This window comes from Lithobates pipiens, unplaced genomic scaffold (genome assembly GCF_037356315.1).
Source record: "Lithobates pipiens isolate NorthernLeopardFrog02 unplaced genomic scaffold, aLitPip1_a1.2 Scaffold_18, whole genome shotgun sequence".
Classification (NCBI taxonomy): domain Eukaryota; kingdom Metazoa; phylum Chordata; class Amphibia; order Anura; family Ranidae; genus Lithobates; species Lithobates pipiens.
In genome coordinates, this window is record NW_027507758.1 from 560184486 (window position 1) to 560210436 (window position 25951).

The 25951-nt window shown below is 49.7% G+C and overlaps 1 long non-coding RNA gene across 2 annotated transcripts; it reads right to left on the reverse strand.

Annotated features, from left to right (window-relative positions):
- Nucleotides 1–15370: 15370 nt before the first annotated feature.
- LOC143988986 (uncharacterized) lies at nt 15371–25742 on the reverse strand. Of its 2 annotated transcripts, XR_013276950.1 has the most exons (3): nt 25586–25736; nt 20846–20917; nt 15371–15538 (listed from the first exon to the last, which is right to left on the reverse strand). It is a non-coding gene; the product is annotated as an uncharacterized LOC143988986 (long non-coding RNA). The 2 variants fall into 2 exon arrangements; XR_013276951.1 differs by lacking the exon at nt 20846–20917 and having other exon boundaries at nt 25586–25742.
- Between the last annotated feature and the right edge of the window lie 209 nt (nt 25743–25951).

Here is a 25951-nt window from a genome sequence, read left to right on the forward strand (position 1 = left end):
ATAGCCTAGCCCATCTTTATGTAGAGCAGAAATTCTTTTTTTTCATATCCTCAGAGTTCTTTGCGATGTTGTACTTCCAGTGACCAGTATGAGAGAGTGATAACACCAAATTGAACACACCTGCTCCCCATTCATACCTGAGACCTTTTAACACTAATGAGTCACATGACACCGGGAGGGAAAAGGTCCAGGTTTCGACTCTGATTAAAAAGTGTTCCTTTAATTTTTTAATTAAAGTTGGCTGAAAAAGTCCTGCCGTGTGTATGCAATACAATTTAATGGCCGATGCCCTTTGTACAAAAATCCATGGGAAAGTTTGTAAAAAGTCCTATAGTGTGTATGAGGCTTTAAGCCCCATACACACTATCAGATTATCTGCTGAGTTTTTCCTTCAGATTTACCAAAACCATATAATATGAGGACAAACCCGAGCCCTTGTACACACGGTCGGAGAATCCGTCGGAATGTGTCCTATCGGACCATGTCATCGGATAATCCGACTGTGTGTGGTATGCATCGGATTGATTACGTCGGAATATCCGTCGGACCCAATTTTCCAACATGTTGGAAATATTTCCCGACCAACTGGGCCGGTCGGACATACTCCGATCATGTGTAGAGAATTTTGATCGGACCAAGTGCCACGCATGCTCAGATCAAATTCCTACATCAAAGCTATTGGCTACTAGCCTGAATGTAGTCCCATCGTAACGAAATTACGTCATCACGTTCTGAAAGATCGGATTTTTTGCCAACTTTGTATGCAACAGTTTCGGACAAGATCCGACGTACAAAATCCGACGGGCAAAATCCGACGGGCAAAATCCGACGGGCAAAATCCGACGGATTTGGTTGTGGAAATCTCCGACCGTGTGTACAGGGGCTTAGGAGTTTCAATGTGTATGCAATCAGGCAGGCCCTTCTACTACATGGTTTTGGTAAATCTGAAGGAAAAACTCAGCAGATAATCTGATAGTGTGTATGGGGCTTTAGAGGAATTTGAGAACTGGAGTTGAGAAACATTGGTCTATTCCACCTAGATCACTTAGTTAAATTTTGGATTAAAATTTCATACACATGATCGGACTTTGTACAAACTTTCTTGTGGATTTTTGTACAAAGGGTGTCGGCTGTGAACTTGTATTGCATACACACACAGCAGGACTTTTTCAGCCAAATTTCACCAAATCACGTGTTTTTTCTGCTCTTTACCGCCAACCTTTGGTCAACTTCTGTATTGTTGTCTGATCTTTTGCATTGGTTCTGAGCATGCGTGTTTTTACTTTGTACAAAAATACTATGGTTTTCTGTACACACGATCGGACTTTGCTCCATCGGACTTTTGTTGCCGGAAAGTTTGTCCGTTCACACAGCCAACAAAAGTCAGATGAAAACCGAAAAGGTTTGTCCAATGGAGCATACACACAGTTGGATGTTGCCTTGAAACAGCTCATTTGCATGTTTGTTGTCAAAAAGTCAGATCGTGTGTATGGGCCTTTAGGGTTGTACTACATTTGAAGTAGAAGGCAAAAAATACTCCGCCACCCCTCATTTTGGATAGCGTAAAGGAGGGTTATAATCCCTATCCATTTTATTTTTGACCATCTGTGTCTCATTGAGATTTCCCTTCACTTCCTGTCCCAAAACAGGAAGCGAGAGGAAATCCCTCCAAAGTGAGGGAATCCCTAGTTATCACCAGAGCAAGGGTACCCACTGGAAGATTTCACTTCTATTCCTCTCTGTGACACCCAAAATTTGGGATTTTCTTGTGATATCGGTAAACATGATAAATAGAGAAAGTGAATCTACTGAATAGGGACACAAACAGCAATAAAATCCTGACAGGTGTTCTCAGCTCAAAGTAGAAACAAATCTGATTGGCAGGTATGGGGAGCACCCAAATTTGCTACTAGCTTTCATACATAAGGCCCTCGTAATGTGCAATAATCTTTTGTATATTTTTTCATCACCATATCTACTTTAGTCTGTTAGTGTGACATAATACCAAAACAATTACACTTTTAACTGTAAGTAACAAACCTGTGTAATGTTGTATAATTAAATTTATAGAGCACATTTTGAGAACCGCTTTTCAAAATGGCCAAAAATATGTAAGAAGGTCTTCTGTGTCGAACATCAATTGCGCCTCTGTAATAAAAACAAAATGAGACATTTTAGAAGAAATACTGGTTTGGAAAGATGTGTGGTCATAGCTCCCCCTACCGACTGACTGAAAGAAGTACAGATTTCAGTCCAATATGTTCCTGGTTTCACATCATGTCTGTTACATTTAGCTTGCGTGAATGCGTGTTAAATGTGTTTACGCTAACATGTGCCGACATTTTTATTTTTTTTACACATTGGGGGAGATTTACTAAAACTGAAGCACACAGAATCTGGTACAGCTGTGGATATTAGCCAATCAGCTTCTTAAATTTAATTGGTGCTAGAATCTAAAGGCTCAAAGGTTTTTTATCTTCATGTATTCTATGCATGAAGGTAAAAACCTCCCTGCCCTCCTAATACTCACCCGAGACCCATCTCGATGCAGCAATGCGCACAAGAGCCTCGGCTCTCCGGGGGCCTCTGCCTCCTCATTGGCTGATGTCAATCACAGCCAATGAGCCGGGAGAGGGGTATGCTGTATCTGAGTGTCTGAATGGAAAGGTAGAGCAGCGGCTTGGAGGCAAGCTTGCTCACATTCCCCACATAACAAGCAGTTTGCTGTGGGGCCATTTTGCAGGAGGGAGGGGCCAGGAGCACCAGCGGGGGAACCGGGAAGAGGATCGGGGCGGCTCTGTGTAAAACCACTACACAGAGTCGGTAAGTAGAACACGTTTGCTATTTAATATCACTTTAAGCTTTGACAATAAAACCTAGAAGATGATTGGTTACTATGAACAGCTGCACCAGATTCTGTGTGTGCCAGTTTTAGTGAATCTCCTCCTTTGCGTTGCATTGATGTGCATTTTATTATTTTTTTGCATTGAGGTTTCGTTTTTTCTTTATTATTAACAGTAGAAGACAAAATACATTGTTCTTCTTTCCTAAAGCCGTATTCATAATCCTATAAGGTGCAGACAGCAGGATCTGTGTGGCTGGAATCCCGGACAGCTTCAGCCGGGAAGCCAATGATGGGTAGTAGATGTCCATGGCTTTCTGCACATCTCCACCCATTCAGCATTTACCTGCAGCAAGGGGAGATGATCAGTCTTGGACGCTATCCCTGTTTTGAGGTCTGGTCAGCTGTAAGTAACCATTAGATACACTATATTACCAAAAGGATTGGAACACCTGCCTTTACACACACACACACATGAACTTTAATGGCAGACCAGTCTTAGTCTGTAGGGTTCAATATTGAGTTGGCCCACCCTTTGCAGCTATAATAGCTTCAACTCTTCCGGGAAGGCTGTCCACAAGGTTTAGGAGTGTGTCTATGGGAATGTTTGACCATTCTTCCAGAAGCACATTTGTGAGATCAGGCACATCACAGGAGAAGGCCTGGCTCACAGTCTCCACTCTAATTCTTCCCAAAGGTGTTCTATCGGGTTGAGGTCAAGACTCTGGGCAGGCCAGTCAAGTGCCTCCACCCCAAACTTGCTTATCCATGTCTCTATGGACCTTTTCTTGTGCACTGGTCCAAATCATTTGGTGGAGAGGGGATTATGGTGTTGGGGTTGTTTTCAGGAGTTGGGCTTGGCCCCTTAGTTCCAGTGAAGGGAACGTTAAAGAGGAAGTAAACCCTTATGGGTTTACTTCCTCTTTCATTCCCTGCAAAGGTAAAGCATAATGGACTACTATGCATCGCATATTAGTCCATTATGTGTCACTTACCTGACACAGGAGCCAGCGAAGTCACCGCTGTCCCCTGCAGTCCGGCGCATCCATCTTCTCGGTGGGGTCTCGCAGCTCCGGCGCTGTCATTCGGCGAAGCCGCAATGACGTCACTCCCGTGCATGCGCACGGGAGCCGACACGCGCTGCATCTTCGTCATTGACGATGCCACGCTCAGTGTGCATGCGCCGTAGACAGCGGTGCCTGTCTTCGGGCAAATATCTCCTAAACCGTATAGGTTTAGGAGATATTTCTTGAACCTACAGGTAAGCCTACCTAAGGCTTTATCTAAGCTTACCTGTAGGTCAAAGTGGTTTGTAAGGGTTTACAACCACTTTAAGGCGTCATCATACCAAGACATTTTGGACAACTTCATGGTCCTTAAAGCAGAGGTCCACCCCACAATTGGCACCTTTCAGTGGGGAGGGGGGTGCAGGTACCTGTACAGTACAGGTATCTGCACCCACTTCCGGCGTAGATTCTGCAGAAGCTACGCCCCTTTCCGCAGAATCTATGCCCCTTTCCAAAAGTCCCCCGCTGCCTGCTGGGAAACACATGGATCCCAGAGACAGTGGGGACCATCCTTATTGCGCAGGGCGACTCGCGCATGCGCAGTAGGGAACCGGGAAATGAAGCCGAAAGGCTCCACTTCCTGATTCCCATACCCAAGATGGCGGCAGCAGCACCCGAGAGACGATCGAGAGATCGGCTTCCGGTGCCGACATCGCGGGCACGCTGGGTGGGTAAGTGTCACTATTTTAAAAGTCAGCAGCTGCAGTATTTGTAGCTGCTGGCTTTAAAAAAAAAAAAAAAAAACGGCGGACTCCCGCTTTAATGCACTATGGCAGGGGTGTCCAAACTTTTTTCAAAGAGGGCCGGATTTGATGAAGTGAACATGCGTGAGGGCCGACCATTTTACTTGACATTCTTTGAACCATTAAAATTCGGTCTAAGTGTGTTCGTTCAAGCTCTAATACACTGCCCAACAAGAATTCTCTTGCCTTTGTGGCTGTGTGTGGGAAGAGATGAGCTTGGGCGTATTATTTGGATATACCGTATTAATTGGCGTATAACACGCACTTTCACTTTTAGAGGGAAGTTTCAGGAAAACATTTTTTTTTTAAATAAAAGAACTGTGAAGCAAAATAATGGTCAGTGCCCATCAATGCAGCCTAATCAGTGCCCATCTGCAGACCCACCATTGCCATGAATGTAGCCTCACCATAGCCGGGAACGCACTCACCACAGCCAGGAATGCCCCCACCATTGCCAGGAATGCACTCATCAAAGCCAGGAATGCCCCCACCATAGCCAGGAACGCACCACCATTGCCAGGAACGCACCACCATTGCCAGGAACGCACCACCATTGTCAGGAACGCAGCACCATTGTCAGGAACGCAGCACCATTGTCAGGAATGCACTGACAACGCCAAAGGAGAATCTCCTGTTTACACGGTGGCCTCTTTAATAGAAAGTCCCCCCTCCTTTGATGGACAGAACAATTGTCCAATGGCAGCACCGGAGACGAGACTTCCTATTACAGAGGCCGCCCGTAAACAGGAAATTCTCCTGTGTACGGCGCTCGGTCCCGCCTCCTCCCTGTGCCTTGCGAAGCATATACATCTTTTGTGGCCCCGGCGCTGGGAGATCGTCGCGGACCACAAAAGATATGTACTGTATGTCCAAATAACCAGGCGGGCTGTTCAAAACCGGGCCATGGGCCGGACTTTGGACATGCCTGCACTATGGGTAATACACACATAGGTAAGAAATCTTACAGCATAGTTGCCAACTGTCCCGAATTTCCTGGGATTAGGACATTTGTCCCAAATTAATTTTGTCCCGAGAAATGTTCCGGGAAATTCGGTCTGTCCCGGGAATTTGAATTTCCCATTTTTTGCCGCCGGCCGCTAGAGGTCCATGGCCGGCGGAGACAATGTCTCCGCCGGCCGCCATTTTTAAGAAGACAAGAAGCTGGTCTTCAATAGAGGACCTGTGGCGCCACCCATCCCTGCTGCCAGTGTGTGTGAAGAGCAGTGGGAGGCGCCACAGTTCAAAGTCAGAGCAGCAACGACGGCTGGCGCTTGGAGGCCAGGAGATTATATGCCCTGTCGGGGGAGTCCGTGCAGTGAGTATCTCGGGGCCAGTCTGTGGATGTGGGGGCCAGTCTGGGGATGTCGGGGCCAGTCTGGGGATGTCGGGGCCAGTCTGTGGGGGCTGGTCTGGAGATGTGGGGGGGGGGCAGTCTGGATGTCAAAGGGGCACCAGATGTAAGGAGGGGTTCCGCTGATTGACACAGATGTGAGGAAGGCACCTCTGATTTTTATTTTTTTTTAAAGCCCATGGCGTGCAAAACACACCCAAAAAACTTCCACCTGGTGCATAAAAAAAGTGCACACACATAAAGAGTGAAACACTAAAAAGTGCAGACGGGTGTCTGATGTCCTCCACTAGGAAGGACCATACCCTGATCCCCCGGGGCGTTAGGCTCCAGACAGGGACTGAGGTACGAGACTCATCAGTGGTCGTCTAGCCGAAGCCAGACAACCTCCTTTCCCCGGGAGGACTGCCGAAACAGAACCTCCTAGGTACTTGGTACTATGGGGCTTCCCTGAAGGTAGGCCCCCCAATAGAGGTTGGACCAAGCCAAAAGGCCTATGTCCGCCCTCCCACAAGACGTTCAGGATTGGTCCGAGGACCGACACCCTACTAATCAAAACGTGAAGTGACAAACGTGACTCACACAACACAAATAAAATAAATAAAAAAAGTGAGGAAAGGGATAGTGAAGAGGAGAGTGAAAAGGTGGCCATTGTGCAATACAATGACCAGGCCGGAAGGCACCTCTGATTTTTTTTTTTTTTTTTTTGAAAGCCTGTGGCGTGCAAAACACACTCCAAAAAACTTCACCCGGTGCATAAAAAATGTGCACACACATAAAGAGTGACACAAAAAAGTGCAGACGGGTACACAAGTCCTCTAAAATCAGAGGACCTTGTCCTGAATCCCCCGGGGCGTTAGGCTCCTGACAGGGACAAGGACACTTAAAACTTGGTCTTCCTGGCCAAAACCAGTCAGACCCCGTTCTTTGGAAGGTCTGCCGAAACAGACCCACCCAAATACTAGGTGAGGCTCCCCCGAAGGAAGACCCCAACCCTAAGGAAGAGGGTGAACTAAGCCAGAAGGCCATGTCCACCCCCTCACCAGACTTTCAGGACAGGCCCTAGAACCTGTGACCCTACTCATCACAGCAAACGTGCAAAGTGACAAAACAAGACGTGACAAAACACACACTGAAAATAAATAAAAAGTGGGGAAGGGATAGTGGATAGGAGAGTGAAAAAGTGGTCGTTGTGTGAAACAACGACCAGGCCCTCCGGCCAGGAATAAAAAATTCCTCTGGTCCCAGCCAAAAGGCCCGGCCCAAGAGGCAGGTGCTAAAAAAAAGTGTTATGGTGCAGTGACCTTGGTGCCCAAAATCAAAGTGACCCTCACTCACAGTGATTCTTAGGCACCCCCGGACTGCCACTCCAGGGGCACATACTCCATAGGCTTTCAAGACCGCCCTGACCCACGGTCCAGACCACAGCAGCCCCCACCCCGGACAGGAAGGCATGAAGATCAGGAAGCTTGGTGAGAGCCCTTTACCATCAGGCTCCACCGTCGCTCCCGTCACTCCTTCCTAATTATATTCGGGAAGTACTAACCGCTCCTCCCCCTCTACCAAGGGAGCAGCCGGTTTTCCCTCCCGAAAAACTGCCCGGGGCTAGAACTACCCCAATCCAGACCAGAAGGCCAGGTACCCGACCCTCTGGATCAGACCAGGCAGCACCCATCCTCACCAGGAGCATCCTTCCAGACGGCTCAGACTCGACCATACATCGGCCCCCAGTTTACTGTCGGGCGGCACTACGTGGCCCCTACCGAAACCGTCCTTCCGGATGCAAATTACACCATCGGAGAGCGCCGCCCAAACCCTCTCGAATAGGGATGGAACAGTGCCTCCTTTGGCAACTGATAAGAACACTTGATCTTAGCCAAAAGGCCGAGAAGCCTTTTGGCAAATGCATATTTGTTAGGGGATTATGGAAGGCGGGTATTTATATAGGCAGGTTTCCATAAGAGAGGAAATATTATGTGTGCGGGGATGACGCGGCTGATGGTGAGTGCTGCTGCTGTCACTGGCACTCTGATACTTGATAAAAGACAGATTTAGACTGTCCGCGCAGGCGAGATTCCGTTGTGGTTTGTTGAGGGAGAGACACCACGTTATTGAGGAGCCAATGAATGGCTCATCAATTTGGATGTGTGTTGAGGAGATTCGCGCATGCGCAATGTAGTCTTCGGATGACGGTGGATAAGTGGACATTTAGGTTGTGCGCTCATCCGAATGTCGCGAGTGCGCATGCGCGAATAAGAGAGGTGAAATTATGGGATAGTTGCCATGAGAATAAAAGGCGGAACTTGATGCCAGGTAGCCAATCCCATGATTAAGTCCTATGACGAAACATGTCGGGGGCGTGGCTATCTGGCAACTATTATTGACACACTAGGCTGCTATACGAAGGCGGAGGGAGGTGCTAGACGTGAGGGACGGCGGTAGGAGACTGTGGCGCCCTATTCAAGTTGCATATTCTGTTGTGATCGAGCAGGAGGCACAGGGAAGGGTGAGAAAGAGCAATCACGCTGTCGGCTTGATCAGTGTCCGCTGTGACCACCAATGCTTTGGAGTTTAGTGTGATGTTATCGAAGATTGCAGTGGCTTGATGTGATTTTTGGAGTGCTTTTTCTGATATTGATTCATGTGAGTGCATAAAACGAGTGGAGTTTTTTTAATTAAAGAGTGTTTACAGTATTGCACTATTGGAGGTCTTCTTTCTTTTTGAGGTTTTTGTGAAATATATTAAAGCCTTAAAGGAGAATGTCCAGGGATTGACGATTGAACATCTATTACTATACCGTGAGAGATTTGATGCCTTTTTGGCCCAGCACGAGAGTGCTAGGCTCAGCTGTTGGCGAGTGCTCCTACGAGGGGGGTCACGGACACTATTGGTGTGGTGAAGGATTTTTTAGAAAATTGCTTGCACACTGAAGGAATTCGTTTCACATAAAAAGCAGGAATACTACGGGAAGATTTGAAATCACCCTTGAATGACGGACTATATTGTTTTATTTACACTAAAGAAATTTCTTGTATAGATTTGTTTAGTTACACCTTTTTTATAGTATATATATTTTTCACTTATTTACTTTCTATCTATGTGAATGGGAGACTGTATTATAGGGGTATATTTACTAACTACCGTACAATCAATTGCATGTATTTATGTTCACTGTCATTAGTGATTATTTAGTGTACACATTATAGGTGTGTGTGGAATATTAAGTAAAAATTGATTGATAGGGGGTTGAATTAATTTTCACATATTTTTTTAGCGCTACTAGGTATCATTTTTTGGGCTTTATAGCTAAATAGAATTTAGTGTACCTACTATTTTTATAATTATTTGTTTAAGTAGCAGCTATAGGTTTAAAAGGTTCACTATCAGCGCGGTGATAATACACTAGGTCGGCGACTTTAGAATTTTTTTTGTGTACCCATTTAAAATATGTATCTGAATTAACTATAAACCCTGTGGAGCGCTGTGGTAGATCATTGAGTCTAACCTGTACGGGATGTACGGTTAAGCAGAGAATACTGATAGTGGGCAGGAGACCTGCATGGCATCAGAGATCTGGTGATCGCTGGTGCAATGCTTTACAGGCTCCTGCTACAAAAAAAAAAAAAAAAAGGAAATTTTTTCCCTGCAAAAAAAAAATGGGCATTCACATTTTTTTTTTTTTTTAAAGTGAACTTATCTTTTAAGGTATTCTGGTCCGTTAGGTATTCATTTTTCCTACAACATGGTAAAATACATTTTTTTAAATCTAGTTTTGGAGAGATTGGGGAAGGGTTAGAACCCCTGTAAGATTTTCATTGCTGTGTACCTACTGAGCAACCAAAAAGTCCACACTCAAATCTGTACATTAGCACGGCAAAGCTGGCCATACACGGATCAAAATTCAGCTGGTTCAGCATGAACCGGGAAAATGTCAATCAGTGTGTGTGGTCATCCCTATTCAACAGTGACTGATTGTTTGATCGACTTCTGTTAAAGGGACATGTTGGAATATTGCAGCTGACTTGAGCTGCTGTCAGACTATAATGTTCCGGCGAAGGGAAATTCCTCCATCCACCTTGTGTGTGGACTGAGGGTGTTTGGCCAGTTTAAAGAGGATGTAAACCCACTCTGCAGGCTTGTGCCTATAATAATTACCTGTAGGTACTATGAACATCTCCTAAACTTTCATGGTTCAGGAGATATTCACACTTCATGCAGCCAGTTATGTCATCGGCGCATAACCTCTGAAGGGATGGTATACCTGTGCCGTCCCTTCAGAGCTCGGTGCTGCAGTCCGTGACTCCCAAGCACATGTGCGGGAGTGCCGTTATCATGGCGCCGCCAATAAGACAGCCGGAGGACACAAACCCAGAAGAAAGACCGGGTGAAGATGGAAGTGTCTGTCAAAGCTGACAGCAGGGCTTTGTTCTAAAAGTATTTCATAAGGTGCTAGTATATGATGCCTTTACTGTGCAGGGTTTAATTCCTCTTTAAGGCCTTCTTATAACAGAAGGTGTTTCGCTGGGCTGTGTGATGGAATGAGATATGTGAATACCTTTTGCTTTAGGTAAGCCTTATGCCCTGTACACACAAGCGGAATTTCAGTCGGCAAAAACATTTTTCCAATGGAAATTCCACTCAAGCTTGCATACACACTGTCACACAAAAGTTCTCTGAACTTTTGACTGTAAAGAACGTGGTGACGTACAACACTGACGAGCCGAGAAAATTAATTTTAATGCTTCCGAGCATGCATTGGAATTTTGCGTGTCGTAATTGCTACAGACGGTCAGAATTTCCAAACGGAACTTCTTCCGTTGTAAAAATAAGAGAACCTTCTTTCAATCTTTTGCTGGAGGAAATTCCGCCAGCAAATGTCAGATGGAGCCTACACACGGTCGCAATTTCCAACCAAAAGCTCACATCGGACTTTTGCTGGCGGAATTTCCAATCGTGTGTACGGGGCATTACTTTGCTAACACATTGATTTGGTTGGAGGGCTATGTGACGGACGGTGTCTTGTTGGGCCCTGAGCCCTACTCCACAGAAGTTATGGTTTCCATACACTGCACTGATGATGGCCAAATAGCCTGAAACATTGCACTATAGACGACTATACAAGAGCAGTTCTGGATGTGCAGCTGGCCAGAGGGACAAAAAGTAATCATTTGTGTGGCTCCCCCACTGCCCTGAAATGAGAAACAATCGTCTTATTTTGAGATGTGATGGAATGAGACATATGAATACCTTCTCACGGTGTACCCATTGGAAAGATTTCCACTCTCTTCCTGTCCTGGTAACACGTTTTAAGAAAAAAATAAAAATTTTACAAAGATTTCCAGAGTTGTTTGAAATCCTTACCTTTTCTTTATTGAAAGAAATTTCTGTTTCACAATGTTATTTCTAAATACAATCATTAATGGGACACATTATAACCACCTGGGAAAAGATCAGTGCGGTAATGAGAAAAGCTGCAGGATTTGCATCTTTCATAAAGAATCAGCCTTAGCCCACGTTCACATCGGGCCCATTTGACATGTCAAAAATCGCATACTAAATCGGTGGCTATTGCCAAGAATGGCGCCGTCTGAATCAGTGCGACAACAACTTTGCGGTGCTGCACCGATTCCCAAAAGTAGTTCCTATACAACGTTTGTCGACTTTGGGGGAGATTTGAATAGACATCTGTGCATGATCCCGCACAGATGTGTCAAATCGCCCCCGAAGTCGGACTGCATTGCTAGTTTGAAATCGTGCGAGTTCAATTAAACTTACACGATTTCAAACTCGCATTAGTGTGAACCTGGGCTCAAGACCAGTTCACACCATAGAAAAGCGTTCCGGATGCATTTCTGCATGTGTGTTTCCAATGCGGTTTGACGCTTTCCAGTGCATTTTTCCTCTTTTTTTTCTTCACCTTAAATTGAGACGTGCTTTCCAGCGCGTTTTTGATGCATTTTACTGCATTCAAGTACAGTTCAGTGCAGAAAAACGGCAACATGTTCTGCTTTTATTTCTGGAACTAGAACACACTGGAACTGATTGCACTGGTGTGCACTATGCAATTGGAAATGATATAACCTACTATCCATGCGATTTATGGAGAAAAACTGAACTGCATGAAAGACAAAACCAGAGAAAATTCCCAGTTCAACTCACCAGCAAGTCTGACTACCAACCAAATTAACTTGTCCAACAGTAAGCGCTAAAAACAGGGGTTTAGTTAGCACAGATTTCCAAATGCATGTGTAAGCTGCAAGGCCTCTTCATGGCACCCTGTATCGCTAAGGCTGAATTCACACCTATGGCATTTTTAGTGCTTTTTGCATTTTGAAGATTTGCACTACAGAGCGTGTTCCATAGGAAACCATGTTGAATGGACTGTAGTGCAAATCTGCATAATACACTAAAAATGCAGAGGTGTGAATCCAACCTTACAGTCCTAACCTTTCCAAATTTGTGTGAACCAGCCCTAGAGAGTATCTAGTCAGGATAAAACTCCTGCAGGGGATGCCTTACATTTGGTATCCTTCTGGGAAAAAGCAGCAAGAATAAACTGCTGGCGCTATATAAATCCTTTATAATAGTCGTAATTTGCAACGATTGAAACTGCTGAGGTTCATTGAAAATTTGTTCTTGGCATCTATAGGTGTCATTACATCACAGCGTTACCCCCCTTCTAATATTCTCCCCTACCTGATTGGATTATAGAAGGCAATAGAACAAATTGGTCATGTGATTTGGTACAGTCCAATTGTTCCATATAGCATTTTTTCAAAGCATTTTATTGCTGGAATTACAGCTCTGCTAATATTATCAGTATTTCTTTTTATCTGTTATCTGTATTAACCACTTACCCACTGGGCACTTAAACCCCTTTCCTAACCAGACCAATTGTCAGCGCTCTCACATTTTGAATGACAATTGCTCAGTCGTGCAGCACTGTACCTATATGACATTTTTGTCCTTTATTTCACACAAATAGAGATTTCTTTTGGCGGTATTTAATCACCGCTGGCTTTTTTATTTTTTGCACTATAAATGAAAAACATTTTTTTTTTAAATGTACAGAATTGTTGGTCATTTTTCTTAGTTTCTGTTATAAAATTTAGCAAATTAGTAATTTCTCTTCATAAATGTTGGCCAAAATGTATACTGCTACATATACTTGGTTAAAATAACCCAAATCAGTGTATATTATTTGGTCTTTGTGAAAGTTATAGAGTCCACAGGCTATGGTGCCAATGACAGATAAGTGATCACACCTGATGTACTGACAGCCCATCTCATTTCTTGAGACAATAAAAAAAAAAAAACAGGAAAATACAAATAACCCCCAAATGACCCCTTTTTGGAAAGTAGACATACCAAAGTATTTAGTAAGAGGCATAGTGAGTTTTTTGAAGTTGTCATTTTTTTCCTCACAATTCTTTCACAAAATTGTCAAAATTAACAGGTTATTTCTCACTCACAGCATATGCATACTACAAATTAGACCCCAAAACACATTCTGCTACTCCTCCTGAGTATGGCGATACCACACGTGAGACATAAACAGCATGGCCACATACAGAGGCCCAACATGCAGGGAGTACCATCAGGTGTTCTAGGGGCATACATTTCAAATCTAAATTTGACTGCCTATTACACTTTTGTGAGTCACTGATGGGCACAGTAGTGGCATGGATGATCACGGCTCATTTATGCCTCATTCATGCAAGTTAATGGGGGTGGCTGAGCCGCAGACGGGGATGCCTGAGTATAGAAGGATGAATGAGGCAGAAATGGGCCCTACAGATCCAGCCCACAGCGCTGCTGCACCTGATCTCTCCCCTCTCACTGTATCGATCGGTATAGAGAGGGGAAAAGCTAAGCCGGGCATGAGCCGTCTTGTTTACTACTGATCACTCCATCATTTGAGGAAGCAATCACGCGGTAAAGGGCCGCTGTCAACTGCCATTTACTGTGATCTGCCGGGTCCTCTGGACCCGGATATTCCCAGGGGTGGGTGGGAGCAAGATTCTGGGAGGACGCTATAGCACGCCCTCCCAGAGTTTTCCGACAATTTTTCCAACAATTTTTCAGCTATGGCCCGGCGGCAACTAGTAAAAAGTAAATAAATAAAAATTCAGAGTTTAGTGTCACTTTTAAAGCCCCGTACACACAGGCCGAAGGTCAGAAAACATTAGCCAGTTAAAAAAACAAAAAACAAACACACACCGACACTCGGCCTGTGTGTATGCCACCCTGTCCAACAGAAGCCGGCCATTTGGTCAGCCTCTGTCAGATGGGAATGCTGGAAAACAAGGAGACAACCGACTCTCGATCAGCGGCTTTGCGCCAATGGCGCAGATCGCCGATTGGAGTGTTCTGGCGGGGGGGAGGGGCAACCCCCTGTCAGAACACAACAGCTCAGTGGGGGAGATAGCTATACTAACTTTGCATAGTTAGTACAGCAGCTCTGACCGGAACTGAGCATTTTTTTTTTGTTTAACCCAAAATCAAATCAGTGTGTACCAGGCTTAAGCCCAGTGGGTTTAATGAAAAAAAAAAAACCTGACAGCTCAGAAGGAGCCGCTGTACTATCTGATGTTAGTACAGTGATCTTGCCTGCTGTGCTACTGTGTTCAGACAGGGGGGACACCCCCTACCCCCTGCCTGCCAGAACACTCTGGTCAGCACACCTTTTTCGGTCATGCCCCTTTGACAGAAGCCGGCTTCCATCGGACCGGCAGCAGTACACATGGGTAGAATCCCCCCACCCCCCCCCCCGACATTCAGCCTGTGTGAACTAGGCTTCAGAGTCCCCTTCGCATCCAAGTATGAAATAAATTTGAGTCTATTGTTCTCTCGAAGTTAATAAGATACTTAAATTATAGAAAAAAAAACCCACACACAGGTCTGTTACATTGCAGAGAGCACTGGGCAGGATGGTCAAACTCTGGTACCCACAGCCACATTCAGACAACCTGCTCAACCATTACAAGGATAGTGGAAGGAAGACCATGAAAATGTGAGTTTAGTACAACAGGCCAAATTCATGAAGCTTTACACAAGGATAAGAAACTTTATTTTGGCCCATTTTCCAACCACTTTTTTTTTATTTGGTTCCTTATACTGATATTAAAGCTTTGTAAGCTGAGCCTCATAACTGTCTGAATAGGACTTCAGTGGGGATTTCCAGATACAAGTGACATCATGAGCCTCATATCTCAATGATGTCACAAGTCTCCAGCTCCTGATGTTTAGCCAACAATGACCTCACGGGGAAACTGATAGACACATTTGTCTGAAGAACATTTTAAAACTCGGACAATGCAAAAAAAAAAAATAAAAAAAAAAAAATAATCACATTATTCCAGTCAGAAATTGTTGATACAAACATTTTTATTCATGGAGATGCTACTGTTGATACATTGTGTGATGTCCGGTCTGGGAAGGTGTGTAGAGCAAAACACGGGTATCTCTCAAGAATAAGGTCCAAAACAAAAACGCCAGCATGCTGGTAAAAAATGTTGTCCCCAGTCCAGCTTTCATCTAAAAAAAGAAAATAAGGGAACAAAGATAAAGTATTAGAGCAAAGCCAATGTACACCATGTTCAAATACAATACATCAAAAGCTGCAATTGTGTGTAAATAGAAGAGGTGTGTGTATAGTTATTTGAATGTTGTGTCCTTTGTGCATTTCTTCCAGATCTGTGCAGTAATCCAGCATGCAACAACGTCTGCACTTTTCCCTGTTCAGGAGCTTCCTATAATAAACACCAGTCAGTGCTGCTCTCGCCCCGTTCAGGGTGACTGGTCTGGTGTCTGATCCATGTGGCAGCATAAGGCTCGGTACTCACCTACGCAGTTTGCTTTTAATCTGTTTCTGCAGGGCTTTTTGCTGTGCGTTTTTTGATTTCTGCGCACGTGATTTTACTGCAATTTGCATTTTTTTTGGGTCAGATTAAAAAACACAAAATTGCTTCAAAAAAAGCATTACATGCTTTTCTGCAGCTTCTCCATTGAAGTATATTGAACCAAAGAAAGATCGTCTCGCGTTTAAAAGTCCCTGACCGTTTCCAAATATGCAGCGGCTGAAAAAAAGCACAGATATGAGCGTGTCCCATAGCAAACCATGTAAACGAACCGTAGTGCGTTTCTGCAAAAAGCACCAATAAAAATATAGATGTGAACCAGGTCTAAGACATTTAGTAACACAATGGGGTTAAAAAGACCAAAATGAGCCCTTTATAGTAAAAAAAAAAAAAAAAAAAAAAAAAAAAAAAAAAAAACGCAGGTGATGACTTCTTTAAGGGGTTCACTTTTTTTTTTACTGTAGAACGGTGACAGTAATATTTACAGTAGCGATTATTTGCTCTTTTTATACTATAAAGGAGCCCCATTATGTTACTGGCCGATTAATCGATTATGAAAATAGTAATGGATTAATTTCATAATCGATTAGTTGTCGATTCATCAATTAGTTGATTCAGCCCTAATACCCAACATGTCAAACTTCGGTACTTAAAAATCTCCATCGGCAACACTTTACAAATGTTTACAAGTTACCCGTTTAGAGTTACAAAAGAAGTCTTGGGTAGAATTATTGCTCTCACTACAACATTCATGGCAATACCTCAGATGTGTGGTTAGAACGCAGTTTTACATATGTGTTCTCTTCTGTGTGTGAGCACGTGGGGACGAGGTGCTCTAAAAAAAATGTTTTTTTTTTTAATCTTTACACTTTTCCTTTCAATTTTTTTTTTAATCACTTTTATTAAAAAACTAGTGCATGACAGGTCCTCGTTAGAGAGAGAGATGGGGGGTCTATAAGACCTCACAACTCTCCGCTAGGCCGGAAAGCCTGAGATAAAAAAAAAAAAAAAAAAAAAACACACACACACACACAATCTCAGCCTTTTTCTCTAAAAACACAGAAGTGATTACATTTGCCGAGGACGGAATCGACATCTTAACGTCGTGCCCGGCCTCTGAAGGTCATAGAGACAGCCGAGGACCATCTGGTCCTTGGTCAGCTCTATGGTAAATGGCCCCTTCTGCTGCCTGTAAAAACAGCCACTATGATTGTTTTTACTGTGCAGGGAATCGCTCTGGCAGAAAAAAAAAAATCTGATATGTGGATGATGCCTGTAGCTCCATCATTCAGATATCTCCAATCAAAGTCCAGGACATCATATGACGGCCTTGTGCGGGAAGTGGCCCCTCCCACAGCTCTGCTCTCTGTACAGGATACATGCAGTACAACGATGATGCCAGCACTACTTTTACAAGGTAATATTGAGTTTTGCAAAGAACTTTGGTTCACACAAAGCGGCTATTGAGGAACATATTAAAGAGTTCTATGCCACAAGTCCAACTTTAAAAAGAGAAGTACACAGCCTCTGGTCGAATCTTCAGCTCGTTTGGCTGTACTTCTCCTGTGGATCACAGGAGTGCAGTTCATTTTTAGCAGATAGTGAGCTGAAGTCGGCTGTCAGCTGACATCACAGAGCCGGTCCAGGCAAGATGGTGACACTGGAGTAGGGATCCGCCCACAAACCTGGACCGGCACTGGCTTAGCCTCTCAGCGAGCCACTTAAAGACTGAGCCGGCCGCTCCCGCCGCCTCCACAGCCCAGCGCTCCAGTGAGCGGTGACTGACAGTCATCAGCTCTCTGCTCAGGGAGCTGTGAGAAAAGAGCGATCTGTCCCACGGTCCAGCGTTGTGGGTGCAGGAAGCCTCGCTCCTCTCTCCCTCCTCTCCACGGCGCCAGCATTCTAAATGTGGGCGCCTGGCAGTGGCTTCACAGCCGGGCGCGCACTGAATATGCGCGTGCCATACTGTGAATGGCCAGACAATCTTCTGGGACCTATGACATGTCCCAGAAGATTGCAGGGAGGAGGTGATCTTCCCTTCTGGTGCCGCGGAGACAAAGGAGGAAGTGGGAGCTGGGTGCCTATAAAAACAGGGTACCCTCGCTCCTCCCCCCAAAAAATTACATGACAAATGTGGCACATCAGGAGGTCACCAGAACTTAAAGCGGAAGTTCCATTTTTGGGTGGAGCTCCCCTTTAATTTATAGAGTTCCAGTGTGTAAGGTTGAAGGCAGCAGGTGGGGAGGGAGGGGGGGGGGGACCGCTGTGCGTCAATCTTAACCAGGAAGAGGGAGCGTGTACCTGTCAAAACCACGTACCCGCTCCCCCCTCCCTGCCAAAAAATGCCAAATGCGGTGATGGAGGGTGCGAACAAATGGAGGTTCCCGTTTTGGGTGGAGCTCTGCTTTAAGATTATGTCGCTAATACAAAATGTACCAAAACCTCAGCTGGGAGAATGTAGCGATAAATCCATATCCCCAAAAAACTATTTATGACACCGAGACTGAATTTTTAGACGTAAAATAACCAATTCTAGACAGTGTGGTACATCCTCCTTATAATGAGATAGTAAAGTCGGTGTAAGCTGCACACCCACCATAATTATCTCCAGCATCCAATCACAGTATAACAATTCTAACACAAGGGTGTTGTGAGGAGTCTAAAGGGGAATAAATATACCCAAAAACTATTGTACAGTTCAAATAGCACCAGAATAAGGCTAATGGGGTATTAGTAACATTGAATATTACACAGATAAATAAAAGACATTTTGTGAATTACAGTAAAACCTGAATGGAACCTGCATTCAGTTTGGATTTTGGACTTTGCTGGCTGCATGCTTGTTCCAGGCCAGTGACAAAGGAAGAAGGTTATAAGGATAACAGTCGGTACCAATGCCATGGATTCCAAATCACAGCCACACCAAACATTTTAAAAAGGGAAAGATCAAAGCTGATATTTTCTAGTTCCACCAGGTGGCAGCACATTACCAAAGTTTTTCAGTGCCAATGCTACTAGCAAGCCTGGGCTGCTTGTTATGACGTCTAGAAGGATAAAGAATATTATTACTTTAGAACAGTTCACTAAAATTGTCGGTTTCATAATTCAATAAAAGCTTTTTCGGCCATACTTCTCTTGTGGGTAACAAGGGTGCACTTACTTTTGCACTCCTGTGACCCGGAGTCAGCTTATTTTGGGCTATTGCCTGCTGTCAGCGAACATGGCAGGGAAGTTACAGGCTCTGGAAGGATCCCGATCATATTGTTGGGATCCACCCAGCTTCCTGATTGACAGCTGGCTCTGAATCTCAGCATACAGCTGCGCCCACCCCTCCTCTCAGGTGAAGCCGGAGGAGAACTGAGCGATCAGCAGTCTTGCGATTGCAAGTTTTCTGTCTTAAAGAGGAGCTCCGGGCTACTTTGGAAAAAGTCAGCAGCTACAAATACTGTAAGTGCAACTTTTAAAATAAGGACACTTACCTGTCCAGGGATCCTGCGATGTCCTCTCCTGAGCCAATTCTTCAATTGGCTTTGGGTGCAGGCGCCGCCATCTCTGGTAAGGGAAACGAGAAGCGAAGCCTTGCAGCTTTACAGCCTGTTACCTACTGTGCATGCGCGAGTCGCGCTGCGCCTTGGGAATGGCCCCGCAATCTTCTGGGACCTGTGTGTAGGGGAGGGGTAGGGGGCGAAATTACGGGTCAGTTCTCCGTGGTGATCTGAGCCGGAAGTGGGAGCGAGTACTTGTGTAAACCAGGAACCCCCCCCCACAAAAGTGCCAAATGTGGCAGTGGAGGATGCAAACAAAAAGGAGCTTTCCCTTTTGGGCGGAGCTCTGCTTTAAATCCTGTATAAAGGTTTTTTGTTTTCTTTTTATATCCCCCAAACTTCTCCCATCAAGATAAAAAGCCTTCTCTGTTTCAGCAGCCCCCCTCAGACCCCCTAATACTTGCCTGAGGTCCCTCTAAACCCAGCGATGTTGCAGAAGTGTCTTGGCAGCCCAGGACTCTCTTCCTCATTGGCTGAGACAGCAGCGAGGCGCCATTACCTTCTGCTGCTGTCAAAGTCAGTCAGCCAATGAGGAGAGAAAGGGGGGGGGCCAGGCAATGGCTCCATGTCTGAATGGAGCAGGGGCTCGGCTCGGGTGCCCCCCATAGCAAGCTGCTTGCTGTGGGGACCCTCAACAAGAAGGAGGGGCCAGGGGCACCGAAAAGGGACCAGAGAAGAGGAGGATTTGGGCTGCTCTGTGCAAAACCACTGGAACAGCAATGAAGTATAACATGTTTACTTTTTTTTCCTAGTTAAAAATAAGAAAGAAGACTTTACAATCCCTGTAATACTGATAGAGTTGTGTGAAGTCCCCAAAGCATTTGGATGACAGGTCCATGTCGGCTCTGCTATGCAGACAAGGACAGAGCCCGCTCTCCTCTATGGAAAAAGACATGCAGTCATTGGATCCCCCCACCCTCTGAATGGATAACCCCCCAACACATTGGTGGTCACAGGAAGTGACACGGAAGCCCCACCATTGGTGCTCAGTGCCAGTGAAAGTTACATTGGTTATAAACACTTCCATATACCCAGTGATGTGACCGGCCACAGAGGAAACAAATCCCCCTACGGAAGATGGATCTCTATCTGCAGTCTTCTCTACACTTATCTACCATTCAAAGTACTGAATTATACAGCTTGTCTGAGAGTTCACAAAAAAAAGGGGGGGGGGGGGATGGGAGCTGAAGTTACACTACAGAGCTCAATGAGGAGAGCCGATTGGAAGGAAGAGACACCCCCACCCCCCATCACATAGGAACAGAGATGAGGCTGTCAATCAGCTTGAGCTGGGGGAGGGGGGAGGGGAGGGAAGGACAGAACTTCTAAGTGCAGTATTAACCACTTCAGCTGCGGAAAGTTTACCCCCCCTTCATGACCATGCGATACGACACTGCCAATTGCGCGGTTGTGCGACGCTGCACCTAAACAAAATTTACCTCCTTTTTTCCTCAAAAATAGAGCTTTCTTTCAGTGGCATTTGATCACCTCTGCGGTTTTTATTTTTTGCGCTAGAAAGAAATAGCGACAATAAAAAAAAAGGAATAATTTTTACTTTCTGCTATAAAATATATACAAATAAAAAGAATCCAATTTTTTCATCAATTTTGCGGGGGGGGCGGCAGGCGACGCGCCTGCGGGGGGGGGGGCGGCTGGCGACGCGCCTGCGGGGGGGGGGGGCGGCTGGCGACGCGCCTGCGGGGGGGGGGGGGGGCGGCTGGCGACGCGCCTGCGGGGGGGGGGGGGGGGGGGGGCGGCAGGCGACGCGCCTGCGGGGGGGCGGCAGGCGACGCGCCTGCAGGGGGGCGGCAGGCGACGCGCCTGCGGGGGGGGGGGGCGGCAGGCGACGCGCCTGCGGGGGGCGGCAGGCGACGCGCCTGCGGGGGGCGGCAGGCGACGCGGCTGCAGGGGGCGGCAGGCGACGCGGCTGCAGGGGGCGGCAGGCGACGCGGCTGCAGGGGGCGGCAGGCGACGCGGCTGCAGGGGGCGGCAGGCGACGCGGCTGCAGGGGGCGGCAGGCGAAGCGGCTGCAGGGGGCGGCAGGCGCGCGGCTGCAGGGGGCGGCAGGCGACGCGGCTGCAGGGGGCGGCAGGCGACGCAACGCGGCTGCAGGGGGCGGCAGGCGACGCAACGCGGCTGCAGGGGGCGGCAGGCGACGCAACGCGGCTGCAGGGGGCGGCAGGCGACGCAACGCGGCTGCAGGGGCGGCAGGCGACGCAACGCGGCTGCAGGGGGCGGCAGGCGACGCAACGCGGCTGCAGGGGGCGGCAGGCGACGCAACGCGGCTGCAGGGGGCGGCAGGCGACGCAACGCGGCTGCAGGGGGCGGCAGGCGACGCAACGCGGCTGCAGGGGGCGGCAGGCGACGCAACGCGGCTGCAGGGGGCGGCAGGCGACGCAACGCGGCTGCAGGGGGCGGCAGGCGACGCAACGCGGCTGCAGGGGGCGGCAGGCGACGCAACGCGGCTGCAGGGGGCGGCAGGCGACGCAACGCGGCTGCAGGGGGCGGCAGGCGACGCAACGCGGCTGCAGGGGGCGGCAGGCGACGCAACGCGGCTGCAGGGGGCGGCAGGCGACGCAACGCGGCTGCAGGGGGCGGCAGGCGACGCAACGCGGCTGCAGGGGGCGGCAGGCGACGCAACGCAGCTGCAGGGGCGGGCAGGCGACGCAACGCGGCTGCAGGGGGCGGCAGGCGACGCAACGCGGCTGCAGGGGGCGGCAGGCGACGCAACGCGGCTGCAGGGGGCGGCAGGCGACGCAACGCGGCTGCAGGGGGCGGCAGGCGACGCAACGCGGCTGCAGGGGGGCCAGGCGACGCAACGCGGCTGCAGGGGGCGGCAGGCGACGCAACGCGGCTGCAGGGGGGCCAGGCGACGCAACGCGGCTGCAGGGGGGCCAGGCGACGCAACGCGGCTGCAGGGGGGCCAGGCGACGCAACGCGGCTGCAGGGGGGCCAGGCGACGCAACGCGGCTGCAGGGGGGCCAGGCGACGCAACACGGCTGCAGGGGGGCCAGGCGACGCAACACGGCTGCAGGGGGGCCAGGCGACGCAACACGGCTGCAGGGGGGCCAGGCGACGCAACACGGCTGCAGGGGGCCAGGTGACACAACACGGCTGCAGGTGACACTACACGGCTGCAGGGGGGGGGCAGGTGACACAACACGGCTGCAGGGGGGGGGGCAGGTGACACAACACGGCTGCGGGGGGGGGCAGGTGACACAACACGGCTGCGGGGGGGGGGCAGGTGACACAACACGGCTGCGGGGGGGGGCAGGTGACACAACACGGCTGCGGGGGGGGGGCAGGTGACACAACACGGCTGCGGGGGGGGGGCAGGTGACACAACACGGCTGCGGGGGGGGGGCAGGTGACACAACACGGCTGCGGGGGGGGGGGCAGGTGACACAACACGGCTGCGGGGGGGGGCAGGTGGACACACACGGCTGCAGGGGGGGGGCAGGTGACACAACACGGCTGCAGGGGGGGGGCAGGTGACACAACACGGCTGCAGGGGGGGGCAGGTGACACAACACGGCTGCAGGGGGGGGGCAGGTGACACAACACGGCTGCAGGGGGGGGGCAGGTGGACACAACACGGCTGCAGGGGGGGGCAGGTGACACAACACGGCTGCAGGGAGGGGGGCAGGTGACACAACACGGCTGCAGGGGGGGGGCAGGTGACACAACACGGCTGCAGGGGGGGGGGCAGGTGACACAACACGGCTGCAGGGGGGGGCAGGTGACACAACACGGCTGCAGGGGGGGGCAGGTGACACAACACGGCTGCAGGGGGGGGGCAGGTGACACAACACGGCTGCAGGGGGGGCAGGTGACACAACACGGCTGCAGGGGGGGGGCAGGTGACACAACACGGCTGCAGGGGGGGCAGGTGACACAACACGGCTGCAGGGGGGGCAGGTGACACAACACGGCTGCAGGGGGGGGGCAGGTGACACAACACGGCTGCAGGGGGGGGGCAGGTGACACAACACGGCTGCAGGGGGGGGGCAGGTGACACAACACGGCTGCAGGGGGGGGGCAGGTGACACAACACGGCTGCAGGGGGGGGCAGGTGACACAACACGGCTGCAGGGGGGGGGCAGGTGACACAACACGGCTGCAGGGGGGGGGGGCAGGTGACACAACACGGCTGCAGGGGGGGGCAGGTGACACAACACGGCTGCGGGGGGGCAGGTGACACAACACGGCTGCGGGGGGGGGGGGCAGGTGACACAACACGGCTGCGGGGGGGGGGGCAGGTGACACAACACGGCTGCGGGGGGGGGGCAGGTGACACAACACGGCTGTAGGGGGGGGCAGGTGACACAACACGGCTGTAGGGGGGGGGCAGGTGACACAACACGGCTGTAGGGGGGGGCAGGTGACACAACACGGCTGTAGGGGGGGGCAGGTGACACAACACGGCTGTAGGGGGGGGCAGGTGACACAACACGGCTGTAGGGGGGGGCAGGTGACACAACACGGCTGTAGGGGGGGCAGGTGACACAACACGGCTGTAGGGGGGGGCAGGTGACACAACACGGCTGTAGGGGGGGGCAGGTGACACAACACGGCTGTAGGGGGGGGGCAGGTGACACAACACGGCTGTAGGGGGGGGCAGGTGACACAACACGGCTGTAGGGGGGGGCAGGTGACACAACACGGCTGTAGGGGGGGGCAGGTGACACAACACGGCTGTAGGGGGGGGCAGGTGACACAACACGGCTGTAGGGGGGGGGCAGGTGACACAACACGGCTGTAGGGGGGGGCAGGTGACACAACACGGCTGTAGGGGGGGGCAGGTGACACAACACGGCTGTAGGGGGGGGCAGGTGACACAACACGGCTGTAGGGGGGGGCAGGTGACACAACACGGCTGTAGGGGGGGGCAGGTGACACAACACGGCTGTAGGGGGGGGCAGGTGACACAACACGGCTGTAGGGGGGGGCAGGTGACACAACACGGCTGTAGGGGGGGGCAGGTGACACAACACGGCTGTAGGGGGGGGCAGGTGACACAACACGGCTGTAGGGGGGGGCAGGTGACACAACACGGCTGCAGGGGGGGACAGGTGACACAACACGGCTGCAGGGGGGGACAGGTGACACAACACGGCTGCAGGGGGGGACAGGTGACACAACACGGCTGCAGGGGGGGACAGGTGACACAACACGGCTGCAGGGGGGGACAGGTGACACAACACGGCTGCAGGGGGGGACAGGTGACACAACACAGCTGCGGGGGAGGGCAGATGACAGAACACAGAGGGGGGGGGGGTGGGGGTGATTAGTAAACACGGGGGGTAATTAGTGAACACGGGGGGGGTGGTGGGTAATTAGTGAACACGGAGGGGGGGGGGTGAACACGGGGGGGTGATCAGTGAACACGGGGGGGGGGGGGTGATTAGTGAACACGGGGGGGGGGTGATTAGTGAACACGGGGGGGGGGGGGGTGATTAGTGAACACGGGGGGGGGGGTGATTAGTGAACACGGGGGGGGGGTGATTAGTGAACACGGGGGGGGGGGGTGATTAGTGAACACGGGGGGGGGGGGGGGGTGATTAGTGAACACGGGGGGGGGGGGGTGATTAGTGAACACGGGGGGGGGGGTGATTAGTGAACACGGGGGGGGGGGTGATTAGTGAACACGGGGGGGGGGGGGGGTGATTAGTGAACACGGGGGGGGGGGGGTGATTAGTGAACACGGGGGGGGGTGATTAGTGAACACGGGGGGGTGATTAGTGAACACGGAGGGGGGGGGTGATTAGTGAACACTGAGGGGGGTGATTAGTGAACACTGAGGGGGGGTGATTAGTGAACACGGAGGGGGGGGGTGATTAGTGAACACGGAGGGGGGGGGGGTGATTAGTGAACACGGAGGGGGGGTGTGATTAGTGAACACGGAGGGGGGGGTGTGATTAGTGAACACGAGGGGGGGTGTGATTAGTGAACACGAGGGGGGTGATTAGTGAACACGGTGGGGGGGTAATGAGTGAACTTGGAGGGGAGGGGGGTAATTAGTGAACATGGAGGGGAGGGGGGTAATTAGTGAACATGGAGGGGGGTAATTAGTGAACATGGAGGGGGGTGATTGGGGGGTCTCCAGCTCTGTCTCCCCCCGGACTTTCCTCCTCACTACTCCCGCGGTCTCCTCTCCTCCCCCCGGCTCTCCTCCTCACCTGCACAGCTCTGCGCCCCCCGGCCGCCATTTCTGCCCCCCGGGACGGTTCCTCTCAGCTCTCCCCTCAGTAACTGTCTCCGTTCATCCTCCATAGAGATTTCCAGTACTAAAGATGGCCGACGGGTGATGATGAAACCAATCACTGCATTCAGCTGATCGGGATAGGAGACACCTTTGGCGGGGATCGGTATTACAGCCGGAGAACACAGATTGCCATCTTGTGGCCAAATTCAAGAATAACCATTAAAATCACCCAATACTGTTGAAATTTGAAATAAAATTAATAAAATGATATAAAATTGATATGGGTTTGTGTGATATGACATAGTTGTGAGGTGCATCAGGTCAGGCGCTTCAGTAAGAG